General features: G+C 37.7%; 1 protein-coding gene across 11 annotated transcripts in view; it reads left to right on the forward strand.

The window, feature by feature from the left end:
- The window catches only part of CUL2 (cullin 2), a 167,674-nt gene that overhangs the window by 67,608 nt on the left and 74,014 nt on the right, over positions 1-26,052 (forward strand). For 6 of the 11 annotated variants that reach the window (XR_013171992.1, XM_077151921.1, XM_077151931.1 and 3 more), the window contains exon 1: positions 16,324-16,520. The exons of 3 other annotated variants lie outside the window; for them this stretch is intronic. The gene's annotated coding sequence lies outside the window, so the exon portion shown is untranslated. Of the gene's footprint in view, positions 1-16,150; positions 16,259-16,323; positions 16,521-16,564; positions 16,789-26,052 lie in introns of those variants that run through there. 2 more of the 11 variants (XM_077151927.1, XM_077151930.1) reach the window with 2 other exon arrangements.

Below are 26,052 nucleotides of genomic sequence, written 5' to 3' on the forward strand. Positions count from 1 at the left end.
ATATTGTTACTGAAATGTTTGTTTTGTATTGCATTTATATTGTTACTGAAAGGCTTTCAGATGTGATGGGATGAATGTATTTTGCATTTGGAAAGAACATGTCTTTTTGGGGTCTGAAAGGTGGAATGTGCCAGTTTGAATCTTGTGTACCCTAGAAAGGCCATGTCCTTTAAACCTCATTTGATATTACTGGGTGGGAGTTTTTGATTATCCATGGAAATGTGACCCACCCAATTGTGGATGGTAACTTTTGATTAGATGGTTTCCATGGAGATGTGTCTCCATCCATTCAAAGTGGAGTTGCTTACTGGAGCCCTCTAAGAGGGAACCATTTTGGAAAAGTCTACAGAGCCCACTGAGATGGGGACCTTCAGAAATGAAGAAGGAAAACACCCCGGGGAAGCATCTATAGCCTTGCTTTAATTTGGACATTTTCACAGCCTTAGAACTGTAAACTTGCAACTTAATGAGTTCCCCTTTTAAAAGCCATTCAATTTCTGGTATGTCACATTCTGGCAGCTAGCAAACTAGAACAGGGATCTAGCTATGATAACTTGACTTCTGGGCTTCCCGGTTATTTGAGTCAATACATTTCCTGTGTACTTAAGCTTATTTGACTTGTGTGTCTGACATTTGAGTTTAAAGAGTCCTGACGAATCCAGACAGTGACCATGTATTGTTAATTGCATTATTCTCTACAGACTCATAGAATATTTTTTGTTGAATTGAATTTATAATGGAATCAATCATCCAATCACATGTATGTAGAACACCAAACAAATAACAACAGGAACAGAAAATGGATATCAACTCTAGCTCAATTCTTAAAGGCTTCCTGGCTCATTGTCTTGAGAAGGACTCTGGGTTAGCATCAGGTCTCAGCAGGAAAAAATATACTTAGTGATGGCTGCCATGCACAAAACATGAGTGATGTGGTGACATGGATTCCATTCTCTTATGATGATTGAGCATCTGAGGGTATAAAATGATAATAAGGAAAAACTTCACTATTGCTACTCATTTCTGATTCAACAATTATTTATTAGGTATTAGGTATTTCATATGTCCCAGGCACTGTACCGGGTACTAGAACAATGTGGTACAAGATATACATGACCCCTGCCCAGCCAAAACTTACAGTCTAGTGGGTGGGACAGACATACAAATAATTGCACAAATAATAACCTAACTACACCTGTGGTAAGGGCTATGAAGGGAAAGTATAAGACATTAGAAGGGCATAAAACAGGAACCCAATAAAGTCTAAGGGACAGATTGACTTCTCTGGATAAGGAATTTTAGGCTGAATCTTGAAGGATGGTGAGAATTAGCTAGGAGAAGAGGCAGTATAACATTACCCTGGGTAACACATAGAAAGGCTCTGTATTGTGAAGGAGCTTGGCATTCAAGGAATTGACAGAGTACCAATACGTCTGGAGGGTAGACTACATGGAGAAGAATTAAAGAAGCTAAGGCTGGAAAACTAGGCTGGGCCCAGGCCACAAGGGTCTCCTTATAACTGTTAGATAGGAATTATAAAGACCTGAGGAAAACTGGTTCATGCTAACTAGATTCACATGAGGCCATTTCAAATCAGAAAATAAATTTATGAAGTGATTCCAAAGCTTACTTTGGACTTCAAGGACATTAGATTATTCAGTAAGAAAAAGGAATCTCAGGCACAAAAAATGTCTACCATAGGAATATGTATAAGCATGTGGCCCAGTGATTTTCCATTCATTCAAGCATTCACTCATTCCATGAATATTTTTTGTGCTCAATTAGACATGTTTTAACCCTAGTGTTTTGTACAGTAATTGCTCAATAGCTCTTTGGTCTGGTGTTGGCAGACAATTCTCCATAGGTCTCTTAGGTTTCTGCACATCTTGCAAACATAGACAATGTTCTGGACTACATTTTCAAGGATGTTGTAAAGCACATAGCCTCTTATAAAGCAACCCAATAGAAAAGATTTGAAATTCTTAGGTTGGGGGTTCTTCAGCTATAACCAGACCTGTTATATGTACAACAATTGCCTGGTCTGGTCCATCTTGCCCCTATGGGACTTGTGGGGCAAGGGAGACAAATATTAATATGAAGATCATGCCGCCTGTTGTGCTGTGAGCAATAAAAGTCCTTTTGCTCTAAACAGGGTGTCCTATGTTTTCTGCAAGCATCCATGAAACCATGGCAAGCTATCTTGTTTGCTTGTAAGTAATGTAAAATCCCAGACCCCTCCAGTTCTTGACATCTAATAGGGAAGACTTATATGTGAATAGTTAAATTATAGTATGGAAGAGAAAGTGTCCACACGGAGAAATGACTATCAACACGAGTTCTGATTGGTGGTGGTGGTAAGAGGGAGAGTAGAGCCTTTTAGGTTGAATAGGACTTACGCTCACAGAGAAGAGTAAACCTATTCCTAATAGGCATTATTCAAAGGCAATGAGTCATTAAAGACCTGATTAGTCTATAAATAGTAAAATACTTAGTGTAGTAACAGGATGGGCTGGGTGTCTTAGTTTGCCAGGGTGGTGAGGTGAATGGAGAGTTATTACTTAGTGGGTGTGGGATTTCTGTTTGTGATGATGGAAAAGTTTTAGTAATGGATGATGGTGATGGTAGCACAATATTATGAGTGTAATTAATACCTCTGAATTGAAAATTGTGAACATGAGAAATTTTGAGTTGTATATATGGTACTAAAAGGTTTTTAAAAAAATCGTAGAACTGCACATCCTCCTCCCAAATCAATTTTTGGGGTGATAATTAAAAAAGAAACAACACTGAAAATAGATGATAATTAATACTTTAAAATGTCACCTTATGTGTGAGACTAAAGCAAAAAATCTTTATTTGTTACAAAATTTAGATTTTGACTAGAGCATTTCCTAATATAACTCATGTAGATAGTTTGATTGAATGTCATAAGTACTTGGAATCTCAGGTAGCACATGAGACTTTGTTGGTTTGTCCAGAGTGATCCCCCGATGAATCCCAGAATGATTTGATCAGTGACTGGGAAAGTATTTGCAAGCCCCCTTTGGGGAATGGTGAGAGTGGGGAGAAATTCAACTTCCCCAAGTTGAATTCTTGATATTCTCACAAGCAGTGTGGACAACCAAAGCTATAGGCTGAGCCACCAGCCTTGGGGTTTGTTCACATGAACTTAACCCCACAAAGGATAGGTCAAGTCTACTTAAAATTTAGGCCTAAGAGTCACCCCCAAGAGAACCTCTTTTGTTGCTCAGATGTGGCCTCTCTCTCCAGCCAATATGATGAGCAGTCTCACCACCCTCCCCCTCTCTGCATGGGACATGACTCCCAGGGGTGTGGACTTTCCTGGCAACGTGGGACAAAGATGCTGGAATGAGCTGAGACTCAGCATCAAAGGACTGAGAAAAACCCTAGAATGAGCTGAGAATTAACATCAAGGGATTGAGAGAACCTTCTTGACCAAAAGGGGGAAGAGTAAAATGAGACAAAGTGTCAATGGCTGAGAGATTCCAAACAGAGTCGAGAGGTTACCTTGGAGGTTATTCTTACGCATTAAGTAGATATCACCTTGTTGTTCAAGATGTAGTGGAGAGGCTGGAGGGAATTGCCTGAAAATGTAGTGCTGTGTTCCAGTAGCCATGTTTCTTGATGATGATTGAACAATGATATAGCTTTCACAATGAGACTCTGTGAGTGTGAAAACCTTATGTCCGATGCTCCTTTTAGCTACTATATCAACAGGAGAGTAGAACATATGGAATAAAAATAAATAATAGGGGGAACAAATGTTAAAATAAATTCAGTTTGCAATAGTGGTAAATGAAAACGAGGGGTAAGGGATATGGTACTATAGTTTTTTTTTTCTCTATTATCATTTTATTTCTTTTTCTGTTGTCTTTTTATTTCTTTTTCTAAATCGATGCAAATGTACTAAGAAATGATGAATATGCAACTATGTGATATTAAGAATCACTGATTGTATATGTAGAATGGAATGATATTTAAATGTTTTGTTTGTTAATTTTTTTTTAATTAATAAAAAAAGTTAAAAAAAAAAAAAAAAAAGCAACAACAGTTTCCGGGTCAGGATGGCGGCTTAACAATGTGCGCATTTTAGTTCATCCTCCAGAACACTACTAAATAACCAGGAACAGTACAGAACAACTCCTGGGGCCATATCAGTGACCAGACACACAGCGTACCCCAGTCTGGACCAGCTGGACCTGCTGCGAGTCCCCACAGAGCCATGAGTTCCCAAAGCTGTGGCAGTTGGTGCCCCTCCCCCACAGGCTGCTTCCCAAAGGGGAAAGGAAAGGAACTTTACCAGTAGCAGGGACTGAGCACAATCAAACGCCAATTGTGGAATTAATTAACAAATTCTGACAACTAAAAATAGGCCCCCAGCTTAGGTGAACCTGGTCAAAGTGGAGGTTGCTCATTTTTGCCCTGGCGCCAAGGGGGAAGGGCTGACGGAAAAAGGGGAAAACAAAGAAGGAAACAGAGGTTTTTTGTGGCTGTGTTTCTACAAAGACTTGACTGCCTTTGGATATAGCGGCAGGACTTCTTAGGCTGCAACTGCCCCAGGCATAGGCAGAAGTAACCTCTTTGGGTGGCTTATCTGGAGCCTGTGCCTTCCCCAGGGGAGGGATGAAGCCCAGCTCAGGTGGAATCCCTCCCTCAAGGAATTCAGACACCAGGGCTTGGTAATTTGAAGCCATTAAAACCAGCCTACAACCTCTCATCTGTCTCCACCACGTCCCCAGCAGGAAGAGTCCGCCAAAGTTAAAGGTACTGCATCATCTTACACTGGTGGGACCTGCAGGCAGACAAGCGCCACATACTGGACAGGATAAGAAAAACAGAGTCCAGAGCCTTCACAGGAAAGTCTTTCAACCTGCTGGGTCTCACCCTCAGGGAAAACCGATGCAGGTGACTCTTTCCTCCTGATAGGAGGCCAGTTTGGTCTGGGAAAATCTGGCTGGGGTCTATAATATCTAAGTAGACCGTCCTAAGGGTGGGGGCGGGGAAGGCACCATACAAGCAGGGCAAGAAACAAGAAAACAAGAACTGAAAAATTCTCCTCTGTTAAACAAAACTTAAGATAGAGGTCCAGATAAAGCTGAACTGAATGTCAAAGAACAGACAGACAACAAATTCATCCAGCAAGAAAACCCTAGGTAAAAGAAGTGAAAGCAATCTCCAGAATAAACTAATTAAGGTAATTAAATGCCTAGACACCAGCATAAAATAACAAATAACACCAGGAAAATTGAAGATATGGCCCAGTCAAAGGAACAAACCAACAATTCAAATGACATACAGGAGCTGAAATAATTAATTCAGAATATACGAACAGACATGGAAAACCTCATCAAAAACCAAATCAATGAATTGAGGGAGGATATGAAGAAGGCAAGGAAAGAACAAAAAGAAGAAGCTGAAAGTCTGAAAAAACAAATCACAGGGCGGGCCGCGGTGGCTCAGCGGGCAAAGTGCTTGCCTGCTATGCCGGAGGACCTCGGTTCGATTCCCGGCCCCAGCCCATGTAACAAAAACGGAGAAACAGAATACAATAAAACAAGAAAATGTTTAAAAATGTTTCCCTTTCTTCCTTCCTTCCTTCCTTCTATCCTTCCTTCCTTCTCTCTGTCTTTCCTTTAAAAAAAAAAAAAAAAAAAAAAAAAAACAAATCACAGAACTTACGGGAATGAAAGGCAAGGTAGAAGAGATGAAAAAAAACAATGGAAACCTACAATGGTAAATTTCGAGAGACAGAACATAGGATTAGTGAACTGGAGGATGGAACATCTGAAATCCAGCAAGAAAAAGAAAATATAAGGAAAAAATAGAAAAATATGAGCAGGGACTCAGGGAATTGAAAGGCAATATGAAGTGCATGAATATACATGTTGTGGGCATCCCAGAAGGAGAAGGGAAGGGGAAAGGAGGAGAAAAACTAATGGAGGAAATTATCACTGAAAATTTCCCAACTCTTATGAAAGACTTAAAATTACAGATCTAAGAAGTACAGCATACCCCAAAGAGAATAGGTCCAAATAGACATACTCCAAGACATTTACTAATCAGAATGTCAGAGGTCAAAGAGAAAGAGAGAATCTTGAAAACAGCAAAAGAAAAGCAATCCATCACATACAAGGGAAGCCCAATAAGACCATGCACAGATCTCTCAGCAGAAACCATGGAGGCAAGAAGACAGTGGGATGATATATTTAAATTATTAAAAGAGGAAAACTGCCAACCAAGAATTCTGTCTGGCAAAATTGTCCTTCAAAAATGAGGGAGAAATTAAAACATTTTCAGACAAAAAAATCACTGAGAGAATTTGTGACCAAGAGACCAGCTCTGCAAGAAATACTAAAGGGAGCACTAGAGACAGATATGAAGACAGGAGAGAGAGGTGTTGAGAAGAGTGTAGAAAGGAAGATTATGAGTAAAGGTAAAAAGAAGGAAAATTAGATATGAAGTACTACCCATGCAGTAATAACACTGAATGCTAATGGATTGAACTCTCCAATCAAAAGACATAGTCTGGTAGAATGGATTAAAAAACAGGACCCATCTATATGCTGTCTCTACTCGAAGGACATGAGGGTAAGGACACAAATGGACATTTACACACCAATGTTTATAGCAGCATTATTTATGATTACCGAGAGATGGAAGCAGCCAAAATATCCATCAATAGATGGTTGGCTAAACAAAGTGTGGCATTTACATAAGATGGAATATTATGCAGCTGTAAGACATAATAAAGTTATGAAGTATGTAAGAACATGAATGGACCTTGAGGACATTATGCTGAGTGTGATTAGCCAGAAGCAAAAGGACAAATACTGTATGGTCTCACGGATATGAACTGACATTAGTGAATAAACTTGGAATATTTCCTTGGTAATAGAGACCATCAGGAGATAGAAATAGGGAAAAATATTGGGTAATTGGAGCTGAAGGGATACAAATTGTGCAACAGGACTGAATATAAAAACTCAGAAATGGACAGCACAATATTACCTAACTGTAATACAATTATGTTAAAACACTAAATGAAGCTGCATATGAGAATGATAGAGGGAGGAGGGCTGGGACATAAATGAAATCACAAAGAAAGATAGATGATAAAGATTGAGATGGTATAATCTAGGAATGCCTAGAGTGTATAATGATAGTGACTAAATGTACAAATTTAAAAAATGTTTTTGCATGAGGAAGAGCAAAAGAATGTAATTATTGCAGTGTGCTGAAAATAGATGGTACTTAATATTTTAAAATTTCAACTTATGTGTGAGACTAAAGCAAAAAATGTTTATTTGGTACAAATTTATACTTTGACTAGCGCATCTCCTAATATAACTTATGTAGATAGTTGGTTGAACACCTTAAGTACATGGAACTTTGTATAGGACATGAGATTTTGTTGGTTTGTCCAGGTGATGCCCTGATGAACCCCAGAGTGATTTGATCAGTGAGTGGAAAAGTATTTGCAAAGTCCCCTTCGGGGAATGGTGAGAATGGGGGAAAATTCAACTTCCCAAGTTGAATTCTCACAAGCACTGTGGGCAACCAAAGCTATAGGCGGAGCCCCCAGTCTTGGGGGTTGTTCATATGAAACTTAACCCCACAGGGGATAGGTCAAGCCTACTTGAAGTTAGGCCTAAGAGTCACCCCCAAGAGAACCTCTTTTGTTGCTCAGATGTGGCCTCTCTCTCCAGCCAACACAGCAAGCAAACTCACCACCCTCCCCCTGTCTACGTGGGACATGACTCCCAAGGGTGTGGATCTTCCTGGCAACGTAGGACAGAAATCCCAGAATGAGCTGAGATTCAGCATCAAGGGATTGAGAAAAACTCTAGAATAAGCTGAGACCCAGCATCAAGGGATTGAGAAAACCTTCTTGACCAAAAGGCGGAAGAGTGAAATGAGACAAAGCATCAATGGCTGAGAGATTCCAAACAGAGTCGAGAGGTTATCCTGGAGGTTATTCTTACGCATTAAGTAGATATCAACTTGTTAACCAAGATGTAATGGAGAGGCGGGAGGGAACTGCCTGAAAATGTAGAGCTGTGTTCCAGTAACCATGTTTCTTGATGATGATTGTGTAATGATATAGCTTTCACAATGTGTCTGTGTGATTGTGAAAACCTTGTGTCTGATGCTCCTTTTATCTACCTTATCAACAGATGAGTAGAACATATGGAATAAAAAGAAATAATAGGGAGAACAAATGTTAAAATAAATTTAGTTTGAAATGCTAGTGATCAATGATAGGGAAGGGTAAGGGGTATGGTATGTAAAATTTTTTTTTCTGTTTTTGCTTTATTTTTCTGTTGTCTTTTTATTTCTTTTTCTAAATTGATGCAAATGTTCTGGGAAATGATTAAGATGATGAATATGCAACTATGTGATCATATTGTGAATTGCTGAGTGTATGTGTTGGGAATGTTTGTGTTTCTTTCTTGTAATTTTTTTTTAACTAATAAAAAAGTAAAAACAACAACAACAACAAACAAACAGGAAACAGTGGAAAACAGTCCAAGAAGGACAATGCTTCCAGTGTTTCCTCTCCCCCTAATCAGTGATATGGAAAATATGATGAGTATCTAGACTACAAGTGAGTAACTTGTTACAAATGGTACAGGCTATAGGAGACCAACCAAATTTAGCCCTTTTCTGTAGTTGAGTGTTTGGTACATAAGAGTGCTTGACATGACTCTGTTGGAGAGTTTGGCACATACTCTTATTTCTAAGATTTCATATTTTAAATGCTTCATTTTGTTTTCTCTCTCTTTTTTAAAAGCAAAAGACTTGCCTTTGAAAGGAAGATATCAGAAATTATTGCTTTAGGTTGATATGATACATTAGTTTATTGCTTTTTAAAATGCTTTATAAATCTTAAGCTACTGCTTTATAATTCTTAAGCTACTGCATAATTCTTAGTATGTTAGTCTTATTTGCTTCCTCACAGAGTAAACCATAAGGTTAACAAAGGTCAATTTGGTCTTTTTTTTTGGATTACTTCCCATATTTTCTATTTATTAGAAAAGGCAGTGAAACCTAGTTAAGGCTCTTTTCCTTATCACATCTAAGTGTGCTATCTTAGAAATCTGGCTGAAAATCATTTAAAAAAATATTTTATTGTGGTAACATATATACTTTGTAAAATGTCCCATTTTAACTGCATGTATAATTAAGTGATATCAATAACATTCATATATTTTACCACCATGGTCACCATCCATTATCAAAATGTTTTCATCACCTCACATAGAAACACTGTATCCAATAAGCAAGAGCTCCTCATTCCCCTTACCACTCCCAGTGCCTGGCAACATCTAATCCACTTTCCATTTTATGAATTTGCTTATTTTAGGCACTTCATACATGTGAAATCACAGTACTTGTCCTTTTGTTTCTGGCTTATCTTGGTCGACATGATGTCCTCAAGGTTGCTTGGACACAATGGATGCTTGTGTTGCTTCCCCTTTTTGGCCATCATGAATAATGTCACTTGAACACTGGTATACTCCACAGTCTTTTATTTTTCCTCTTTCCAACACTGACATTGACATACTTCAGCACCTAGGACCCAGTTGGCACAAATTAACATTTTTGATTGATCACCGTTCTTGACTCAGAGGCTTTTAGACCATTCACCTTTTCTCTGAATTAGTTTCTTTCCAAATTTGCTGCATTTGCTTTGCTTTACTCTCTTTGACCTTTTCTCCTCAAATGGGTGGACTACATTGTCTATTTTTGCTAAGTCACAAGTTTCCCCATCTCTTCTGTCACCACACTTGACATGATTCATATCCTACTCTTAGTGCCACACATATTTTTAATAGGAAGTTATAGTTGAGAAAAAATATCTTCCCTTCTCTCATATATCACATTTTATTTCTTGCAATCCACTATTCACATTCACTTTCTGTCCCTGATTCTGAGAAATTGGTATCTAAATTCATTATCTGTCTCAAATCATGAAGTGGTAAGTATCTCTATAAAATCTCTATAAAATGAGCACTTTTTCAATGTAACTTTGATCATGTTAAATTGCCTGTCTGAATGTGACTGAAAAGAAGTATAAAAGATTTATGGATTATTTCTTTTTCTTTTTAAAAATAGCCTTCAACCAGGAAAAGTAGTGTTTGTCATATTTCTCTACTGCAAAGTTACTCTTTTCACCCCACTTTGAAGACTATATTCCTTGGAAGGAAGTTCCTTAAAGAATGGGGAGTTATGCTTTACCGTGGAGCATCCATGTAATTTATTTGGAATTATTCTGTACAGAAGATTTATTTCTTTTTCCTCTTTTATTAATTTATTCAATCATTTATTTATAATACTATAAAGCCATAGATATTTATTTACTACATCGATTATCATCCAATATTACTTAATTTTGTTCCTCAAATTGTTTTGGCTTTGACTATTGGGAACTCTTTCAGTTGACTACTGTTGCCCCTTTGACATTCCCCAATCAATGTGTGTGTGTTGGGGGTGGGTGGATGGGGGGTATTTTGTTGTTGTTGTTGAGCATCTCCTTACTTTCTGCCACTAGAAGATACTCTAGGTTCATCTTGTATATTTCTTCTCCCAATCCTAGGATCAGCAGTTTCTCCAAAGAGAAGCCTTGTACTTCTCTAAGACCAAATAGTTCCTCAATCAATCACTCCAAACATGAAAACTATTCTATTCTATAATCTCTCTCTGTCTTTTTTTTTAGTGTACCAGAAACAAAAGGTGGGAAATATTTAATAAATGAAATAACCAGGAAATGCAAATATCCAGTAAAGATTTAAGAAAAGGTGATTCAGATATCAGGACATAAATCTATTTATTTATGATACTCTAGTTAACAATATTTTTTACTTGTTTTCTTTTTAAAATATTAATTTTAGATTACCTTTGGCAGATTGTATAAGTTTCCTAGTTGCTTAAACAAATACCATACAATGAGTTGCCTTAAACAATGATAACTTACTGGTTCAAGGTTTTGAGGCTAGGAAAAGTCTCAACTGGAAGCATCATCGAGGTGATGCTTTCTCCCAGAAGACTGTAGCATGCTGGGGCTGGTTGCCATTGATCCGTGGTCCTTGGATTTTCTGTCACATGCAGTGTCATCTTTATATTCTGGTTCTGTTGACTTCCAGCTATTGCTCCTCCTGGTTTCCTTCTCTGTGTCCAATTTCTTCTTATTATAAGGTCTTCAGTTATTGTACTAAGGCCTACCCTCATTCAATTTGGGGACACCTGAACTAAAAACAGCTTCAAAGTCCGATTCACGAATGGGCTTACATCCAAAGGACCAGGGCTTGGTACTGAAATATGCCTTTTGTGAAGAACATGATTAAATCCCCAATGGTCCATCCTCTGGACTGCAAAAGACATGTTCTTCCTACATGCAAAATATGTATACATTTATATATTATTGTTCTAGTTTGCTAGCTGCCGGAGTGCAATATACCAGAAATGGAATGGCTTTTTAAAAGGGGAAATTTAATAAGTTGCTAGTTTATAGTTCTAAGGCCGAGAATATGTCCCAATTAAAACAAGTCTATAGAAATGTCCAATCAAAGGCATCCAGGGAAAGATACCTTGGTTCAAGAAGACCGATGAAGTTTAGGGTTTCTCTCTCAGCTGAAAGGGCACATGGCGAACATGGCGTTATCATCTGCTAGGTGTCATCTGCTAGCTTTGTCTTCTGGCTTCCTGTTTCACGAAGCTCCCTGGCAGACGTTTTCCTTCTTCATCTCCAAAGGTCACTGGCTGGTGGACTCTCTGCTTCATAGTGTTGCTCTCTCTGAATCTCTCATTCTCCAAAATGTTTCCTCTTTTATAGGACTTCAGAAACTAATCAAGACCCACTCAAATGGGTGGAGACATGTCATCCCCTAATCCAGTTTAACAACCATTCTTGACTAAATCACATCAATCAGGGAGATGATCTCATTACAGTTTCAAATATACAGTATTGAATAAGGATTATTCTACCTTTATTTAATGATATTTTGATTAAAACATGGCTTTTCTTAGGGGGCATGCTTCCTTTCAAACCAGCACAATTGTTATTATATATAATATAATGTAATTTGGGTAAATAATGTAATTGTATTCATGGAAAAAATCTTCAAGAATATACATCAACCTAAACATGGTTATATATTTCTGTAATTTTGGTAGTTTTAACCAAAAGCATTTATTACCTTTTTATTAAGAAAAAAGTAAAGGAATTAAATGAATATTATACACTATCAAAACAACTTGTTTGGTGATATATGTTATCTTTCCTAAAAAAGTAAAAATAAGGAAAGCATTCATAGATGAACTAGGATTTGGGAATGAAGTCTAACCATGGCTAAAATTGGAGACTTGAAGTGTTGGTCAGTAATGACACAGTTTTTTTTCTAGAAGGGAGAACTAGCCTCGCTTTAATATTTAGGGCTTGAACGTTGATAACTTTTTTCCAATTGTAATTTCCCCATTACATAGGTTGGGTAATAGGTTTGAAGTTGTGGTAGGTCTTTGGAGTTTAGAAATAGAGATGTGTGTTACAGCAATTCATGATTTGTCCTCTTCATATTCCTCCAGATCTCCAAGAAGTGTCAAAAAGAATGTGGTGAGAGCACAGGAATTTCATGTGGTCTCAGGACCGTTCAGAATAATTATTGAGCTTATGTTTATGTGAGTTACATCTATTAATAGTTACCATAGTATAAATTAAAAACAGAACTTAAAATATTTATTGATTAATTAATTAAAAAAATAATAAATCCAAACATTTTACATAAATTATATGTTTTAATGAAAAATAAAATAGCTATATTTTCCAAAATAAAGAAAAAATTAGAAGACTGACATTGTTCAACTTTGCAAATTTCTTTAATGTACGCCTTAATAGAAGACAGCTAAGTTCTCTGTATGGGCTTTTGGTTGACTTATATGAAGAAAAATTGGCCTTAGGAGCAGAATTTTGTAGTCTTTAGGATAATTGTGCAAACTCTTTGATACTACAGCAAAAATGGACAATGGTAGATCTTAAGATTAGCTGCAGTGAGGAAGCTGAAACTATGTTATTGAACTTTTTGTGATGTTATTTATATACATGTATCTGTTGATTTATCAGGCACTTTGAAGGTATGTCTCACCCATGCATCATTTTGTAGTATCATGCATTCATCATTTAGAAAATATTAATTCACTGTGTTATACAGATCTTCCATATGTTGACATGCTTCATTATACCACATCAAAAAGTTATATTCATCAATAGTACCACAGTCTCATCAAGTATTGGGAAGTCATCAAGCTTATGGTGGCAAACACAAGTGTATTAGTGGAATGCAGTAATACCAGAGATGCAATGGCTTTTATAAAGAGAATTTACTAAGTTACAAGTTTGCAGTTCTAATACTGTGAAAGTGTCCAAATTAAGGCACCAACTAGCGGTTACCTTCACTCAAGAAAGGCTAATGCCACCCAGAATAGCTCTGCAGCTGGGAAGACACATGACTGGCATCTGCTGTCCCTTGCTCCTGTGCTCCATTGCTTTCAGCCTCTGTTTCTGTGAGGGTTCCTCACTTGGCTTCTCTGGGGCTGGATTTCATCTCTTGGCTTCTCTTGGTTTCCCTTGGCTTTCTCCAGGTTCTGACTTGCTTAACATCTCATGAGAAGGCACACAGCAACATCTGCTGGGCTCTAAGCATCTCCAAACATCCCTGTCTGTTTTCCGAAGCAACTGTTCTTCAAGCATCTACATCTGCTCTCTCTGTTGACTCTGAGCTCTCTCCAAAACCTTTCCTCTTTGAAGGATTCTAGTAAACTAATCAAGACTCACCTTGAATGGGTGGTGTCACATCTCATCTAATTAGAAGGTCATACTCATAATTTGCTGTGCCACATCTCCGTAGAGATACTCTAATCAAAAGTATCTGTCCTACAATTCTGAATCAGGATTAAAAGAAACGGCTGCCCCCACAACAGAGCATCAGGATTAAAACATGTCTTTTCTGGGGTACATAATAGATTCAAACTGGCACAACAAATTTTGCAAATTTTCAAATTGGCATTGAAAATACACAGTCATTTTGTTTGAAGTGTTATGCTCACTTAGTTCATTTTGGGGAAAATACTCGTCAGCTTCCAAGTCAGAATAATGTTAGTTTGTTTTTCAATTGTTTTATAAAGTAAAACTGGTGTTTCATGAAAACAACGATAGATCAGCTTGCAGTTCATTCAGTCACACTGGGCTTTTCTTTCTTTTTTTTTTTGCATGGTCAGGCACCGCATACTGGGCCTTTCTTCAAGGCAATGATCAGATCATACTACTTAGAATGCAGGAGAAGCTCATGTGTACTTCTCAGCTTTGCCACATTATTAAAAAGATAAAAAAGGGTCTATATGTAATAAAAGTCATTCTTTTCACTACTTCTTCAAGGATATGCCTGAGCCATTTTTTTTCTAAACTGGGAGTGTGTGGCAATGAAGAATACAAAGATCCAATGCCCACGAGGACAGGTTGGTGCCACCATCTTCATTTCGGCTAAGGCGCAGGTGGTGTTTCTGTTGTTTTTGCAAAAGTAAACCCAATAAAAAATACAAAGAACGTGTATTCTTATGAAAATAGTTTTAAGGTAGGGACCCCTGATAGGGGGATTTCCAGAGGTCTGCAGACAATACTTTGAGAATCACTGAATTAGAAGAGGAAGAATATGTGAGAAAAAGGTCATATGATGGAAAAAATTTGAATTAAATTTAGTATATGATAACATATTATATAGACACAGGGCCCAGGCCCCCCCACCCTCCGCTCCCCCTCCATAGTAAGTATAAATTACTGCAGGCAGCCACCTATAATGACTGGGACAGAAATTAAAGGTCATCAGATTCTCTGGGGTGGAGGTGGCCATGATGGTGGTGAAAGACTGTACACATGATATTGTAAACAAGCCACTGAAATTCTCCTGATCACTGCTGGCAATGTGTCACAAGATCCTGCTGAAACTCTGTTCTCACACCCTTGTCTTAACCCCTTAAAAGCCCTTGCACTCCCCACCCTTTTGCAGAGCATTAACTTCCATTTCCACACGACCATCGGGAAAATTCTTCTCCCGTTGGTAAGTCCCAATAAAACTCATGTGTAACTCCCTGCCTGAAGCCCTTTGGTGTTGGGGCTGCGAGGACCCCAGCCCTCCAAGGGCTGGGTTGGAACACATGTTAAAATAAGTACATTCCAGAACATTTAGGGAGGAGCCCCCCCCCCCAGTACAGACTTCAAGTGCCATGAGAAGCAGATTAGAAAAGAAGGATTGATGGGATTATTAGGTCAGGAGACAGGATTTAAAATGGGTCTTGGTAGAATTGGTAGAAACAGTATTGGAAAAAAAAAAAGGGTTAGTACGGAAAGTCTAGCTCTAAAAGTTCAAGTAAACAAGACGTGGGTCAAAAAAGATCTTGCTGATGTAAGAAGCAATTAGGGATTAAAGCCAGGCTTTTGTTTCCTTGGGGCCTACAGCATAGGCGAGGAGGTGAAGAATAAATACATATTGTCAACATTGCCATTTAAAACTCTAAGGGATGAAACCCTTTTAGACTGATGAGGAGAGGGGTGGGGGAAGGTGGGGAGTTAGTGATGAAGCCTGGGAAGGGAAATATTATTGAAAATGCATTCATGTCCCAGAGTTTGTCTAGAGATAGAAACCGTCTAAGAAGTGGAGCTCATTAGAGGGAAGGGAGTTTTGCTAATGTTTCTGAACCTTTGTAAACTCTATGGGAGTGTGGGGCAGCAAAGGGATTGTGGTGTTTTAGACTATTCTCACAGGTCTTTAGAAAGTCAAAGGGAACTACTTTTGTCGAAAGAACTGTTCAGATGTCCTGATATTAGCAGTCCCCAAAGTTGGTGAGGACTGTATTTCTTGAGTTCAGCGAACCGTGATTCCGTCATTAATAGCGAGCACCGCAAAGAGTCACTTCTATTTATTTCCGTGGCCTTTCGCAATTGCACTAAACCAGGCTCTCTGCGCTTGCCGTAACGCGGACTCTACCATTGCTTTCCGAGGGGAGTTGGCAGCGGCGGAAGAGGGTGTGTGTGTGTGTTGGAAAAAATTACGATCGGGAGGACAATTGTTTTAAAGGGTCTGGTAAGCAGTCCTTCCTCTCCCCCGGCCTCCCCTCTACCCACTGCCCTTTTCCCCTACGGGGCTGGCGGCGACCTTAGGCTTTGCAGTTCTTGCGCGCGGGAGGGCAGGTGAGTGTACGGCGCTCGGGCTACCCGGGCTTCCCTGCCCCCATTCCCCCCCGCGTCTCGTGGGCAGGTGGCGGCGGCCGGCTGGGGAGGCGGCCTCAGCCGCACAGTAATGGCAGCGCTGTGAGCTGGGGAAACGCGAGCTGACAGCCGCCGCCGACACCACTGCAGCCACCCACCTGCATCGCCGGGGCTTCGTCCTTCACTCCTTTGGGCTGCCTCCCCCTCCCCTTCTCCCCTGCCCCTTGTCCCGCTTCTGCAGAAGGTAACCCCGCTGAGGGTCGGGGAACCGGGCTGCAGGCGCCGGGAAACTTCCCTTCCCTGTTAATGGATGGCGGGGAGGGGACGGAGGGAAGGAGTTGGGGGCGAGGAGGGGGGAGGGGAGAGCGCTGGAGGGGGTTGGCCAGGGAGGATAGCCTCCTGTAAGAAACCCCAGCTCCCCTGAGCGCTGACCCCTAGATTGGATCGCGGGCCTCCCCTGCCCGGCCTTGGCCGCCCCTCCCTCCGCCCCATTTTCCTCCGAAGAAGGGAAGGTGAGAGTGCGTGTACTCTTCTGCTTTATTACGTGCTGACAGGGATTCACAACTCCGTGTGTTTGCGGGGGTGGGGGTGGGGGACATCCATCTCTTACATCCTTACCACGAGTATTTTCACTTTTGTTTCCGCAGACAGCGAAGATGGATAGCTTTTTGGTGGGGGGAGTACACGCTAGACTGCTTGTCTTAACACTTAGGGTATAGTAAAATAAGATGATCAGTCTTTCTTTCCAGCAGTTGCTTACACACTAGGGAGTTTGACGATTCCCCACCAACTCACAAAACCGAGCATGCAAATAAAACGTGGTAAATTGCAGACTGTTATTAAATTCTCCTCTTTCTCCCATGAATTACTATTGCCAGTTAAAGGCGCAGGACCCTGGAATTTTAAATTCTGAAAAGATAAGTTATGAACTATTAATGTCTACCATAGACTCTTTGATTTTCCAATATAAACATCTTTGAACTAGACCTTTCCCCACCCTACATTCATAGTACAATCTAGGAAATAAACACTTTCTCCTATATTGACAACTGGCCGCATAAGAGACACTTAAAACCATTCAGAAGACTGGTCCTTACAATTTAGAATCTCGGGTTCTTTACTAAATAGAGTGTTTGGAAGGCCCTTCCATCACTGTCACAGATGAAATAGCAAATGTACACAGTGTTTTGAGTTATACTTTATTCAGATGCTGTTTGAGTTGTGGGAACATTTCCACAGTGTGCATACACATAGACTGTGAAAAATATCTATCCTGTTTGATATTTATTATTACCTTTTTAATATTTTGGTGTTTACTCTCCACCTTCATTGGTAATTTGCAGTTTTATATATATTAAAATATGAAAATAGTTTATCCATGTTTTTTATCCTAACCGCTTTATCACTAAATTAAATGTGAACTTTCTTTAAACTTAGTTTTGCGTTAGCTATCCATAAACAAGTATTTATTAAGTGCCTGGTTTGTGTGCCAAGCAAAGTTGCAGATATTAGGGATATAACAGTGAACAAGACGTATGGGATTTTTGTCCTCTTTGAGCTTCGGTTTTGGTGGGGTATAGAGAGAGAGACAGACAATAAGAAATAAAAATACTTCCAGAGAATAAGTCCAATGAAGGAAATAAAATAGTGAATTATGATAGTGACTGAGAAGACTACTTCAGATATGGTGATGCTGTAAAGGGCCCTCTGGGGTCACCTTTGACATAAGACCTGAAAAGTGAGAAGGATCTAACCTTTGGAAATTCTAAGGGACGAGTTTTGCTTTCTGAGAGAACAGCAAAGGTAGAAGCCCTGAGGTGGTATCAAGAAAGAGGGAGATCGGGTCATAGCCAGGGACCAGGTCACGTGAGGTCTGAATGTCCAAAGGAGTTTGGATTTTTTATTCATTGAGAAGCTTTTGAAATTCCTGTAAAGCTGGAGTGATATGGTCTGATACACATTTTAGAAAGATCATTCTCGTTGTAGATGGGGGTTGGATAAGAGACAAGAAGCAGGGAGATCAGTGAGGGGGAAGGCTGTGCAAGGTTTAAGTAGAGGATTGGTTGTGGAGTATTAGAAACAAGTCAAAAGGTTTGAGATATATTTTGGAGCTACAAATATTTATTAAATTTATCATGGCTTGGATGAGAGTGCATTAGGAAGGGAGTGACTTTGGGGTTTTTGGCTTCAGCAACTGGAGGATAGTCAGAGAGGTGAGCAGGTCGAGGCTGGGGTTTGCTTGGATGTACTGGACCTATTAAACATTTGAGTGTGATGAAAAGTTGGCAATTGGATATACAACTGTGGAATTTAGTGGAGAGGTTGAGGGGTCATTCATTAGTTAACAGATGTTTTTCAGGCACCAGCTATGGACCAGGCAAGTGTGGATATAATGAAAAAACACAAAAATCTTTACCTTCATACAGCTTAAATTCTAGTGGGTGAGGAGAGACAGAGATGGGGAATCATCAGCATTTATCTGTGTGCTTATTATATTTGTGTTTTGAATAGAAATGATGTTTATCTGGTTCAAAATTTTAAATGTTGAAAAAGCTATAGAATTAAAAGTCTGCCTCCACTGTTACCCAGTTTTCCTTGGAGCCAATGTTAGCAGTTTCTTATGTATCCTTCCAAAGATATATTTTGTGTACATTTAAGTAAATATGTATATATATTCTTTTTCCCATTTTGCAAAAATGGTAGCATACTTTCCCTGCTTTGACACCTTGTATTTTTTACAGTATTAAATAGTATTTAAAAGTTATGGCATAGAATGAAATCACCTTAAGAAAGAATGTGGAAAGAAGAAGAAGAAAGCCCTGGGACACCATAGCACTTTCTGACTTGGTGTCATGCTCGAGTTTTTGACCTAGAGATGTGGAGTTGTTTAAAGAACTGTTACCTTCTGTGAGACTTTTACCAAAAGTTTCCACTGTTTGTATGTGTGTTTGCATGCCACATTTCTTGTCTGCCTGTTCTTTTTATAGATTGGAAAAATGTTTAATGTTTATGATTAAAAGCAGCGTTTTCATATTTACAATAAGTTAGGTTTGCATAAATTCATGATGGAAACAGTCTTGGAATCTCAATATTATGCATATTTATGTCTGGCTAATGATAAATTCAGGAAAAACAAACAGAAATTTGAAATATCACGAGATTTATGACAAGTTATTGATTTGAGATATGTGAGTGAATCATCGCTCAGTCATCAGTTAATTATCAAAATATCTGTTCAGTGTGATCTGGCTCTTCAGTTGGTTTTAACGGTATTATGTTACAGATGTTAGCATAATCTTAGTGTCACTATCTTTAAGACTTGAGATTCAACCTTATGTTACTACTTTGTATTTAGTTTTTAATTGGAAAAAGCCTATTGAAGATACTAGAACAGTACAGATCCTTTGCTTCTTAAAAGTTTTGAGACAAGAGGTTGTGAGTGTTAAGATCATGGTGTTAACCTTTACAACATCTTTTGGGGTACTCAGTCATGTTGATTGAGTCACTTGTGGGTGGGGAGGTAGAATATTTTTCTTAAAATGTTCCAAGCTGTTTTATTTTTGAAGAATTAAAAATCCAGACTCATAGTGCTCCTACTGAACTTTCTATACTGGATGATGTTTTGATTCCTGTTAGCTGTCTGTAGGTACTTTCTATTTAAATTGATTGACCTGTTTTATTCTGTTCTTGATTGGAGAACTGTTCAATTTAGTTTGATGTTTCCTGTTATTTTTGTCATCAGTACCTCTTTTATCCTTTTTTACATGAGCTTAAAGTAAGCAGCTTGTTTCTAAGTTGGAGAAATATAGTTTTTTGATAGGAAATAATTAATAGTGCTTTTTGAAATATGAGACTAATTCTTATATATAAACTACAAGTTTCTATTAACTCAATGACTTGACTTATTCTTTTGTAGATTGCTTTTCAATGAATGAAATGTTGATTTTGCCCAGTGTAAATATTTCTTGAGTTTCTCGCTGTCTTTTTTTTTTTATTTTTGGGGTGTGTGGACCAGGAATTGAACCCAGGTCTCCCACATGGCAGGCAAGCATTCTCCCACAGAGCCACTTGTGCAGCCCTCTCAACATCTTTTTAACTCAGTTGAAGATAAGAAAGTACGGGCAATTTTAAAACAATGTTATTTTCAAATAATTTTAGACTTATAGAAAAGTTATAAAAATAGTACAGGGAGCTCATATATACCCTTCATCCCCATTTCCCTGACATTACATAACCAGGGTACAATGATCAAAACCAGGAAATTGACACTGGTACACTACTGTTACCTAAACTACAGGCCTTATTTGGATTTCACTTATTTTTCCACCGATGTTCTTTTTCTCTTTCAAAATTCAATCCAGTGTTTGACATGCATTTAGTTATTATGTCTGTCTCTTTAGCCTTTTCCAATCTGTGACAATTTCTCAGTCTTTTCTCATCTGTACTTGTTTGATGAATATGAGTCAGTTATTTTGTAGAATGTCTTCCACTTTGGGTTTGTCTGATCTCTTATAATTAGATTGAGGTTATGCATTTTTGTCAAAAAATAATGCAGAAGTGATGTTGAATCCTACTCAATGCATTGAGTCATGGGGTACATGATGTCAGTATATCCTATTGTAGATAGTAACTCTTACTTGGTTAAGGTCTTATCTGCCAGATTTCTCCACTTCTAAAGTTACTATTATTATTCTAGTAATTAGCAAATGTCTTGGGAGTTTCTTTGAAACTATGCACATTTCCAGTTCTCCTCAAACTTTTACCCACTGATTTCAGTATTCCTTTGTGGATTTTGCCTGCAACAGTTTATAGTTGTGTTTGCCTAATGGTGAGTCTATATTTTTTCCTTTCCTCCTATACTTATTAATTGGAATTCTTCTATATAGAAGAGCTATCCTTTCTCTACAATTATTTATTCAATAATTTATTTTTATCTATGGTTTTGTAGATATTTATTTTATTCTATGGATTATAATCTAATGCTATCTTTTTTTATTTTATTGCTCAAATTGTTCCAGCTTTGGCCATTAGGAGCTTCTTCAAGTTGGTTCTTTGTTCTTTCAGCATGCTTTCATACTCTTTTCTCACTTCTTGATTTTTCTGGTACCACAAGATGTTGCAGGCTCATCTTATATTTTCCCTGCTCCAGTCTTGGAATCAATAACTTCTGGAACGAGCTCTGTTACCTTTTTTTGGAGAATGGTATTTAGAAACCAAGATCTGGTGCTACCTGTGCTCATTGCTGCTTGGCTTTCATTGCTCGTAGGCCCTCTCAGTGCACAATGCTAGAGTGCATGTATAGTGACCCATGCATACATGCATGTAGGTTTATTTCTATATCTTTTATCTGTGTGTGTATTAAAAATCATGAGTTCATTCATATTGATATCTCAAATTTCTGTCCAATACCACAGGATCTTGTGCTAGTCTTCCTGCCCCCCCTTGCTTTATTGATAATTGCTTTCTCTGATAGGAAATAGAGGTTACTTTTCTAGTAGTCATCGTAATATGTAAATAGCATGTTACCAAAATAATGAACAAGGGAACAAACAAGAAGATCCCCAAATAGTCCTATGTCCTAAGAAACTTTTTCACTATCCCTCAACATGTTTCTTTTTTGTTTGGTAACACTTTGCACCAAAAAAAAATAACATTTGATTTTGATAGTTCCAAGTATTGTTTTTTGTTGTTGTTTTCTTTCTTTTTTGTTTGTCTTTTTAAAAAATTTCCAAGTATTATTTTGATTAATACGCATCTATTTAAATTTTTGAGTGAGAAAGAAAAGCTCTTTGCATTGAGTTTTAGGCATTTTTCTTGCATCAGAATTTCCTGGTCTAAATGATCTAGATTTTAATTACTTAGGATTGGGACAATAATATTTTGTGTGTATTATCAATATATGGCTCTCTGTTGGTACTGCTGATAGATGTCTTTAAACTTCTGACTAGTTTAAAGTTAATTTTTAGAGAGCTAAAAAAAGGGAGCTGTTACAAAAGCACTCTAATGAAGGATTATATTTCTTCCTAACTAAAACAGGCAAATATTAAAATGAGCTGCTTTTGGGGAAAATTGAATGAAGGAAAATCTTTTTAATAGGTAATATGGCATAAAATGTGAGAAAGTATAAAGTTATAAAAATCTTATCAACAGTACAATTTGAGTCTTCATTAGATTCAAAAACACAGATGGAAAAGTAAAATTAAAGGAAGAGTAGAAAATACTTTTTTTTAGCGTTGTCTGGAGACTTGAAATGTATTTACAAATACTCTCTTTTTAAAAATATTTTTATGTTGCATAGATGGAGAAGAATAAATAACAACTTGCCAGGTTCACATTGTCATTGATAGAGCCATTTAGAGTATTAATTTCTGATTCACAATCTTTTCATTTTTGAGACCAGCATTTTTTCTTTTTCCTAGGTCTTAACATCTAGCAGAAAATTCCTCAGCCTTCCTAAGACACCTAGTGTTTTCAGGGTGACTTACTTTCTTGCAGAGGGCTGCACTATCCATTTGTCTATTTTCTCTGAGCCACTCTGGTTTCAACTATGGCAGATGATGAAGGTGTAATAGAGGGCAGTGGCTAAGAGCTTAGTATTGAAGCCAGATAGACCCAGTTCAGATTTTACATGAACTTTACCCTAATTTTCTGAATCTCAATCTCATCATCTTTAAAATGGAGAATATAATAGCTATCTCAGGTTTATTGTGAGGTATTGAGATAAGGTATCTAATGTTTTTAGTATAGTTTATGAAATATATGCATTTAATAAAGGGATGCTGCTATTGTTAGTAACAAGCTGATTAGTCGCAGTTTTGGTGGTAGTAAAGAATGGGCAGAGTACATCCTGCTCAGTCTCTCTCCTATGAGAAATTGGTTTTATTATGTCAAAGTTGTTTTTTTAATTGGCTTTTATTCTTTTTATTTAGTTATTGGCCAAGGTCAATGGGGAAAATTATTATGAAGCCTTTGGGAAAAATGTCACAAACTCCAGATTTGAACTTCTGTACTCTATGAAGGATACTTTAGTACATTGAGCTTTGAAGTTGGAGTTTTATTTTTTATTCTTGAGGTTCCATATAGGATGTCTAGCATAACCCTACAACTCATAGCCTGCCATAGTTTAACAGCTGGCTAATGTGATCAAAAGGAAGTACAGCTTCAGTAGCTGCTCTTTTTTTTTTTTTTTTTTAAATAGTCTTTATTTTTTAGAATTTGTAGGTTTACAGAAAATTTATGAAGACAACACTGAGTTTCCTTATAGCCATCCGCATAGTTTTCCCTATTAATGTTTTGTGCTAATGTGGTACATTTGTTACAATTAATGAACCATTATTATTAGAATTATTAACTAAAGTCTATAGTTTACATTAGGATTCATTCTTTGTGTTGTATCTTTCTATTTTTGTTTGTTTTTTAAAAGTTTTGTTGTGGTGTCTTAAATTAAAAACTTCGTGCAGGTTAGACTCTCAGCTTTATTGAGCAATTCATGATCTGGCAATATCCCATACAGAAAGTAAAAAGGAGCTCTGCTGTGGGAGTAGAAAGGAGAAGCTCATATAAGGCAAATGCAAAAGCCGGTAAAGAAATGTTCTAATTGGCTAGCATTATTTCCATTTTACATTGGGAAAGGGTCCTAACAGAGTGGCTACCAGATTTGTTATTAGCATGGTATACTTATCCGTTCTGATAAGGTATTTTTCTATTGGACCCAAGTTGGTTTATCACCAGATAATCCTTATCAGCATTTCATTTTCTCAGCCCCTGCAGGTCAATTGCTTTTTGTCAGTTTTTCCTTTGGAAAAATCCCTTCTTGGAAATGGGTTCCTCCTGGCAATGCCCCTTGCAGGGGGCCATTTTATTTTATTTAACAGGTAGTTTATATACAACATGGAATTTCCCATTTTGACCACTTTCAAATATACAGTTCACTGGTATTAATTATATTGACAATGTTGTGCTACCATCCCTGCTGTCCATTACCAGAACTTTTTCATCACTCCAAACAGAAACTCTGTACCCATTATGCAGTAAAGCCCCATTTCCTCTCCCTCTCCCAGCCCTAGTAACCTGTAGGCTTGCCTTTTTTCTTTACCCTTAGTGACACTTAGTGAAAGAATGTGATTGTTTGGGTAATATTGTCCATCACTAAAGTCATATTTGAGATTTTAACAGGAGGTGTCAGCATTGCTAGTGGAATAATTGATGTGTATCTGGCATAGCTATATCTCCTCTTTTATTATTTTTCCATGTCTGTGTCTTCTACAGTGGTGCCAGGACATAGGTGGGAATTGATAATGATATTATATATATGCTGGCAAATAAATTAATTTGGAACAAAGAACCAGTTGAGAAATAGTGATAAAGTTGATAACATATGAAAGGTGAGGCAAGGACTCTGAATTTTATTATGATCAATAGAGAATCATTAGTCACTCTTAGGAGTGTGATTCCCTTCCCTTACTAAAAGCCATGGAATTTTATAACAAAAAAAGTCATTGAATAAAGAAAATTACCCTAATCTTAGCATCTTTGCCTTATAATTCTGAGCCAAAAAAATTTAAATCCAGGGTTTTAAGGGTAATTTAGTTTATTGCCTTTAACAAAGAGTAGGATAGGGCGGGCCACGGTGGCTCAGCGGCAAGAATGCTTGCCTGCCATGTCAGAGGACCAGGGTTTGATTCCCGGTGCCTGCCCATGTAAAAAATAAAATAAAACAAAACAAAGAGTAGGATAATAAATATTGCAGGTCATTGGTAGTACAAAGAGAGGATGGTATGATTATAGTAACCATATTTAATATTTGAATAGAAGATGAGACTAGAAAAATATGCTCAGTGTTTTGATTGTTTATGAAAAAGTTAGTTAGGTACAGCTTTGGCATGCAACGCAAAGTGGGGCTTTGTCTACCAGACAAGAGACACATATGTAAGAAAAATATTTTTGAATGGTTAGTTGGCAATTTAAATTCTTTGCTCAGATTACTTTTTAAAAAGTGACAAGGCAAGTGACAATAATATTAAACATCAAGCTGATAAGAGTGAAATGAAAACTTGAAAAAAGTAGTTTGTTCTAGAGTGGTGGGAGAATCTAAATCATTTAGGAGAAAAGGATCTTTAATTTTTATTTATTGTAGTTTTAATGCACTCTTGAGCCCCTACTTCCCACTTTTTACTTGAGACTTTGTTTTCCCATTGCCCACTATGCATTTTGCCAGTTGAGGTTGATGACAGACTGCTCTATTTCTCTTCTGTTTTTCCCGTCCCTCCTTTTTTTAAAAAAGCTTACTAACTAGAAATTCTTAGACAGGAGATCTGTATGATGGAAATGCTATTTGTGGAATACTTTGACCTCTGTGGGTCATATCTTACTGCAGCAAAAAAAGTGTTGCACCTTGAATCTCCAAATAACGAAGGTATCTCATAGTTATTCTAATAGTTCACTCATTTGGTGCAGTAAAATGAACATATTTAGTTGCCTTCTTGGAGTTTAATATGTGGTGATGGCAGCATTTTTGGTCAGTATGCACAAAGGCAGAGCAACAAGGGAGTTTATTAAGCTTTGCAATAAGTTGGTTATCTTCAGATCCACCTATGGAAATGGAAAATAATGCAAAGTTAATAATGTTCATTATGGGTCTTAAGTATTTTCCTTATTTTGTATTTAGAATACAAACTGCTTTAAGCTCACTAAATATCATTTTAAAAAGTAATTATGGTATCTTGGTTTATCTTAAGGCAATTTAGGCCATTTTCGTTAATCTTATTGGTAATATT

Source organism: Tamandua tetradactyla, chromosome 1 (assembly GCF_023851605.1).
Source record: "Tamandua tetradactyla isolate mTamTet1 chromosome 1, mTamTet1.pri, whole genome shotgun sequence".
NCBI classification, from domain to species: domain Eukaryota; kingdom Metazoa; phylum Chordata; class Mammalia; order Pilosa; family Myrmecophagidae; genus Tamandua; species Tamandua tetradactyla.